Consider the following 7593-nt stretch of genomic DNA (forward strand, 5'->3'; position numbering starts at 1 on the left):
AGAGAGACAGAGCGCAAGCGGGAGAGGGGCAGGGAGAGAGAGAATCACAGAATCTGAAGGGGGCTCCAGGCTCTGAGCTATCAGCACAGAGCCCGACACGGGGCTCTTACCCATGAGCCCTGAGATCGTGACCTGAGCTGAAGTCCGACACTCAACTGACTGAGCCACCCAGGCGCCCTGTTATCTCCAGATTTTTAGAAAAAATTTAAAGTTTATATATTTATTGTTTTAGTTATTTCTACACCCAATGTGGAGCTTGAACTCATGACCCAGAGATCAGGAGTCACACATGTTCCTCCAATTGAGCCATCTAGGTGCACCCAGATTTTTTTATCCACTTAACTTATAGATAGGATATGACATACAATATTCGGAAATGATTATGCTATATCTAACACCTGGAAATATTTTAATTATACAGTTTTATTACCAAAACCTGGACTCAATGACAATGCACACTAAATGAAGCTGAAATAAGATATTTTAAAAAAATAATGGAATTCAAAGATTTAGTAGTTAGAAATGCTAAAGAACATCTATGAATTATTACCTACTATTTTCTTTTATTATGTTCCCCAGAAAGGCCCAGAAAAGACAATGAAACACATGTCAAAATCTTTGAAAGATGCTTTAATAGCTGTTTTGTTTTGTTTTGTTTTGTTTTGTTTTGTTTTGTTTATAAGCACTATACAGTAGTGAGAGGAGATGCAATTGAAATGAGATTCCTGATAGAGATCAGAGGCATAGTGGTCATGATCGCCATGGGATGAAGAAAGCAATTGTGATAACTAGCATCGTCTGAGACCCTTGGTGGCAACTAATTGGGGCATGGAGTTTCATAGATTCACAATACATGGACAGTCCACTAAAGCCTGTATTACATACGGTAGGTCGGACTATGAAAATATGTATGAAATACACACACACACACACACCCCAAACACACACCCAAATATACAGTGGCTCAACACCCTGAAAATATATTTCTTGCCTAAATAACAATCCAACATGGTTCCAGGCTGGAGGTTGAAGGGAGAGGAAACAGGTGTCACAAAGCCATCCAGTGGTCCAGGCTCATGACACATCTGCCAACTTCCAAAAGGTGCTTCCATGGGGACCCTGAGTTACTCTGGAAGGAAAAGAATATGGAGGAGTCCATGTGAGAAGTTTTTATTGGACCAGGCTTAAAAGTGCCAAGCATCACTTGCCTAATAATTAATATTATTAAATATTAAGGTAATATTCAATTGACTAAAATTCAGTTATGTGGCCACGTGCAGTTGCAGGGGAAACTGGAACTGTAACCTTGCTGTGGTCCAAGGAAGAAGAGGAAGTCTATTTTGGTGAACAGCTAGAAGTTAAATAATAATATTAACAACAACAATAATAATAAAAGTCTGACTTGAATCACGATAGAAGATCACTTGTAGCCATTCATCCCAATACCTGGATTCTCAAACCCACAGTATCTTATACTATGAGGAAGTGAGATCCTTTGGGAAACATTTTGAAATCATATCAAATATATGCTTGTTGAACTGAACATTCCTCCTATCCTTCCTTAGAGATCAGTAATCCTTTACAAGGGGAAAGGATTACTTGGAAATAAGTAATCTTCTGTACTTGGAAATAGGAAATATCCAAATCTTTTGAAAAATATTGATCTCTAGCTGTGAACTAATGGAATTTTCCTAGGGATATAGAATTCCACTGTGATCTCACAGCAGAGTAAGGACTCATAAACGTTAGGAAGTTATTGCAATTTTGGGGCTCAGGTGAATTATGAACACTTCTTCAATATTTCTCCAGAGTAGATAGGCAAAATAAAAGTATTTAGGAGATATCTTTAGGGAATTTAGGAGACCCCACTTTGACACCCTGAGCTGTAAGATAATAAAAAGTTTTATTTTGGAAGAAAAGATGAGGTGGGAGTATTTGACAGAAAATGTGAAGTAGAGTCACCCTTTTTACAAAAAAAAAAAAAAAAAGGTAAATCAAGAGAATTTTTAACATTATCATTAGTGACTTGAAGATATAAAATAGTGAATCGTATCACAGTTCCACTTTACTCAGACTTGGAACTAAGTACAAAATTCAAGTTGTGTCATGCTTAACACTAGATGTTAGTTCCTTATCAGAAATTAATCTGATTATAGCTGCTCTTCCAGAGGTTGTTTCCTAATGAATACAATTCTAGATAAATATTACCCAGCTTTTGATTTGAAATTGGTTTTTCCCTATTCCATGAAGTAAAAACTACCAGAAACATTGTGCATGCCTTTGCCTGGAAAGAGCTTTGCTATATATACCTTTACCATCTTGCCTCAGTTAGTATTTAACATCCTCAGCTCTGGAGAAAATGTAACCATCTAATAATTTCACAGTAGATTATACTGGTTCTTAGAATTAATGCTATCAGGGGCGCTGAGGGGCTCAGTTGGTTGAGCATCTGACTTCAGCTCAGGTCATGATCTCGCGGTCTGTGAGTTTGAGCCCTATGTTGGGCTCTGTGCTGACAGCTCAGAGCCTGGAGCCTGCTTCAGATTCTGTGTCTCCCTCTCTCTCTGCCCTTCCCTGGCTTGTGCTCTCTCTCTCTCTCTCTCAAAATAAATAAACATTAAAAAAATTTAAAAAAAAAGAATTAATGCCATCATTCTGATAGGAATAGTAAAGCAGGTCATGGAAATATCCTGAATGGGTATGACCTGGCATATGGAGGAAGTTAATTTTTTTTTGCAGAGTAACATGCTTTTATTTTACTATGATGCATATAAGGAAAGACAAATGTGCCAATGGTACATTTCCAATTTGACAGAGCAATCTTGGAAGTATTTATGATATTTAGGAAAAGAGACACATCAATTATTAAGTAATGGAAGTTAAATTTTATGGAAACATGGGGATCTGCCAAAACAGCAAAGTGATAGAAGGAATGCAGAGACTATCAGGCTCTCCCCTCAAAACAGAAGGACCAATTTATACATTTTGCATCCTTTCATTATTTATTCCTTTTACTTTATTAATAAAAACAATGTGTTCATTTAATATATTCATCACAAGGGCTTAACAAGAGACTTAATTTAAAAAACAGAAACAGGGGCTCCTGGATGGCTCAGTTGGTTAAGCATCTGACTCTTGATTTCAGCTCAGGTCATGATGTCACCTGCTGGGCTCTGCACTGACAGAATGGAGGCTGCTTGGGATACTCTCTCTGTCTCTGTCACTCCCCTTCCCTCAAAATAAAAAAAATAAACTAAAAAAAACAAAACCAAAAACAGAAACAGAAACAAAACAAAAATGACACCACAGCCTAAGATACAGAGTCCTCAACAGGAATGAAGGAAAGGACAGACCCTCTAAGGAAAAAACAAAGACAAAAAAGTAGAGTGACTAGACAATCAGGCAGGGTTCTTGGCTGGAGCCCTGCTTTGAGTAGGTTTCCTGCAGCTACTTCTTAAAGGCTGTCGGCTTTTTTTTTTTTTTTCTCAGAGCTCAGCAGCATGTATTGGTCCTAAGAGCTATCAATGTTACAACGTTGGGTTCTCCTAGCAGGCTCTGGGGGGACAGTGGGATGTTCCTGATGATATGGGGGACCACTATGTCTTCAGGATGTCCAGGCAGATGTTTCCCTGGGTGTCCATGGTGGGGTGGTAGCAGGGTGTTGGCAGCTGAGAATGTTGAATACTAACTGAGGCAAGATGGTGAAGGCATAGCAAAGCTCTGTAAGCATAGCCAGTGGGGAACTTACAGGAGAGCTTATACCTCAGGTCTTCCTTCATACACTGTGCCAAATGCTCCATGGATGGCCCCCACCTATTTGAAGAGTCTGTCTGATTCAGGAAGGCAAAATTCTTACATTGCCAGACATCCTGAGGGTCATCAGATCCTGCTGTAGCCTCTTGCCCACGGTGCCCAGCTGGCACCTCCCACTGGGCTCGGCTCCTTTGCGCTGCCATGGCTGTGGCCCCTTGGTCTGGAAAGCCATCCTAGCAGAGAACAGGGAACTCAGAAAGCATGACTGCAAATGCCTGCCTTTTTTCACTGTAGGAAAAACATTTGGTGGTATTGCAATGTTTTCATTTTTGAGGTTCTAGCTTTGAATGTATGCTCAATTTTTTGTTTCTTTCTTCATTACATGAGTATACATCTTCCCAGGAACAGTGCCACAACACTTTGGTGTGATTCTAAAAGAGAAGGAATAAGGTAATCCTCACAGTGATGTTTCTTTAAAAAACATACATATTTTGCCCACTTTCCCTAGAAGGAGGTGTGGCCTTGGTTAAAGATCCTTAACAATTCCCAAGTCGCTGGCTGATGGTTTACCCAAAGTCAAGGCATTTAGAGCAATTTAGATGAATTGTTTGCCAAAAAAACTTTGCAGACAAGATACATGGTTTTAACTTTTAGAACAGGCTCAGAGTGTAAGAATATTTGAGACCCATGTAAATATTCTATTTTTCAAAATTCCTGAACTTCAGGAGAGGTCGTTCATAATCAGAGGAGTATGATAAATGTGTTGTGGATGTAAACAGGCTTTCTTCCCCAGTCTTTACCTTAGTGCCTATGCTCACTCAATAGGCTCATGAACAAATGGCCCGAGATGCCATGGGTAGCAGGTTCAAAGATGGCATGGTCACCACCAATGATTGCTCAGTCGACAGCAACAGGAAACAACTCTGATTCTCCAGGGCAGTGGCATATCCCATGGGGACCAGCCCTGTGATATTGTGTGATAATTTAAATCTCCTGGAGTCTAGGAGCAGTAAAACATTTTTTCTTTACTGAAATAGACACTGGATTTAGATTTACCTTCCCTGCCCATCAGGCTTCTGCCAGCTCCACAATATGTGGACTGATTGAATGCCTTTATCCATCATCCAGTATATCACAAAATACTTCTTCTGAGGAATTAATTTTAACCATGAAATAAATAAAGTATTGTTTTGAGCTCATGGAAGACATGGTCTTCTTTTATATCATATTTTCTAGAAATAGTTAGACTTACAAAATGATAGAATAGCTTATTGCAGTTCTGTCACCAGCTTTGAGATACTTGTTTAAATTGTTGTCGTGATGAATAAAGCACATGCTCTTAACCAGGAAATAATACATATTGTTTCTCCAAAGTAAAACAAAACAAAACAAAACAAAACAAACAAAAAACAAAACCTATGTCTAGGAACCAGAGACAGAAATAGGAGTGTTGTCTATCCTGATTGTAACTAATGGCCTACTTGAGGAAATCTTGCTTTCCGTACCCAAGACTTGCTTTCTGCTGATTGTAGGTCTATGTACCAGTAGAATTCAGCTACTAAGAGGGTTCCCAATGATCCATGCCTCCTGATATTCAACGTCCTTGAGTGATCCCTTCCCCTTGAGTATGTGCTAGATTTAATGCCTTGCTTGTAATAAATAGAATACAACAAAACTGGTGGGATGTCATATTCTACCTTAAGTTAAAAAAGATTCTGGCTTAGGGGCACTTGGGTGGCTCAGTTGGTTAAGCTTCCAACTCTTGGTTTTGGCTCAGGTAATGATCTCATGGCTCATGAATTTGAGCCCAGTGTCAAGCTCTACACTGGCAGTGTGGAGCCTGCTTGGAATTTTCTCTCTCCCTTTCTCTCTGACTCTCTCTCTCTCTCTCTCACTCTTTATCTCAAAAATAAACATTAAAAAAAGATTCTGGGGGCGCCTGGGTGGCGCAGTCGGTTAAGCGTCCGACTTCAGCCAGGTCACGATCTCGCGGTCCGTGAGTTCGAGCCCCGCGTCAGGCTCTGGGCTGATGGCTCAGGGCCTGGAGCCGGTTTCCGATTCTGTGTCTCCCTCTCTCTCTGACCCTCCCCCGTTCATGCTCTGTCTCTCTCTGTCCCAAAAATAAATAAATGTTGAAAAAAAAAAAAAATTAAAAAAAAAAAAAAAAAAAAAAAGATTCTGGCTTCAGTTTTGCTTTCCTCTATTACTCCCTCCCTTGCTTCTGATGGAAGGTGGCTGCCATGTTGTAAGCTGCTCTATAAAGAGCATTACATGGCAAGGAACTGAGGCCCTCAGTCCAACAGGCCATAAGGAACTGAGTTCTGCCAATAACCACATACATTAGTTTAAAAGTGGATCTTCCTTCACTAGAGACTTCAGATAAGACCACAACCCAGTACATGGTACACCTGAATATAAGATATCCCTATAAGATAGGAGATAATGAATATTATTGTTTTAAGTTGCTAAATTCAACAGTATTTTTATTTTCTTATGTAGCAGTGGATAACACACAAAGTGCCCAAAAGAGAAATGCTTTCACAGTGTACATAACACTAATTGTTGAATACCATTTTGAGTTTCACATGCTTTGGGGGCAAATAGACAAAAAAAAAAAAAAAAAAGGTTAGGTTTTGGCTCAGAAAATGTGAATATGAAATTAGTCATGTAAAAAAATTACAACAACTAATTATGATTTATAACCAATTCTGTAAAAATGAAACTATCGCATTTACTATATTTTCTTTCTTACGAAAATGCATATTTACATATTTTATATAGATAATTTTACTTTTCTTTCTCTTTACCACTATAAGAGGTTGTTGATAAACTTTACAAGTTTCCACCCCCTTCACACGTGCACACACACACACACACACACATTCCCATATTGAATTGGGAATCACAATGGATGTAGAGAAGAAATGTATATTAATCAGAGATGAATTATTGAGCATCTCTCTTCAAGGCCAATATGAGTGTATATAAGACTTATTGTTACTTTACGTAGAGTACATTATCATTTTTTGAAATCTAATGTGAGAAGAAGGGTATTGTAGATATTGAGCAACTAATGGAGTAGATTACATGGGCACTTATTTTAATCTGCCTGATATCGAAACATACTTTTATTCGATTGGGACCCCAAGAAAGTTTAATGGCAAGGACCTGCTTTCCACAATAACAAACAGAAGGGAGCTGATGGCCTCACTTCCAGTTTGCTGGTAGCTGTGGCACGGCTACGTGACCAACTCCTGGCATAAATGCAGAAATTCTAGCATCTGATTTTTAACCTTGAGGGTTTGACTCATGTCAAACCCAGAGGAGGGTTCAGAATCATCATGAGCAACCATTGTTTCGTCAAGAAGCCTGTGAGTTTGGCTGGAGTTTGGAGACTTTCTAATATGATTTTGCTGGGCATTTCTGCCCTCATTTTTAGACTTTGGTTCTCTAATGATTTGTTAATTGTGTGTATCAATATTCCTTGAAAATATCTTTTCAACTTAAATTGGCCACAGATAGCTTCTGTTTCTTATGAATCCAAAGTCCCATTGATAAAAATAGTAGCAACAACAAAAACAACAAACAATAAAATAAAGATACTTACTCCTCACTCAGGTTGAAAGGATCAATTAGAAAACATACTTGAAAAAGACAAATGTTGCTAAAGATTACCAAATAATTTTAGCATCATGAAAAACCAGTATAATGATGATACATAGAGGAAACCAAAGAAAAAACTGGGACTCTAATTAATAATAAATATTACAAAGAATGCAAATGGAAATAATACCCTATATTTTTACTTAATTCAAAATATGTATATTTACCTTTTTCCAG

General features: G+C 38.5%; 1 pseudogene; it reads right to left on the reverse strand.

The window, feature by feature from the left end:
• Nucleotides 1–3390: 3390 nt before the first annotated feature.
• Nucleotides 3391–3943, reverse strand: LOC123610359 (annotated as a pseudogene).
• Between the last annotated feature and the right edge of the window lie 3650 nt (nt 3944–7593).

The sequence above is a fragment of the Leopardus geoffroyi genome, chromosome C2 (assembly GCF_018350155.1).
Source record: "Leopardus geoffroyi isolate Oge1 chromosome C2, O.geoffroyi_Oge1_pat1.0, whole genome shotgun sequence".
Classification (NCBI taxonomy): Eukaryota; Metazoa; Chordata; class Mammalia; order Carnivora; family Felidae; genus Leopardus; species Leopardus geoffroyi.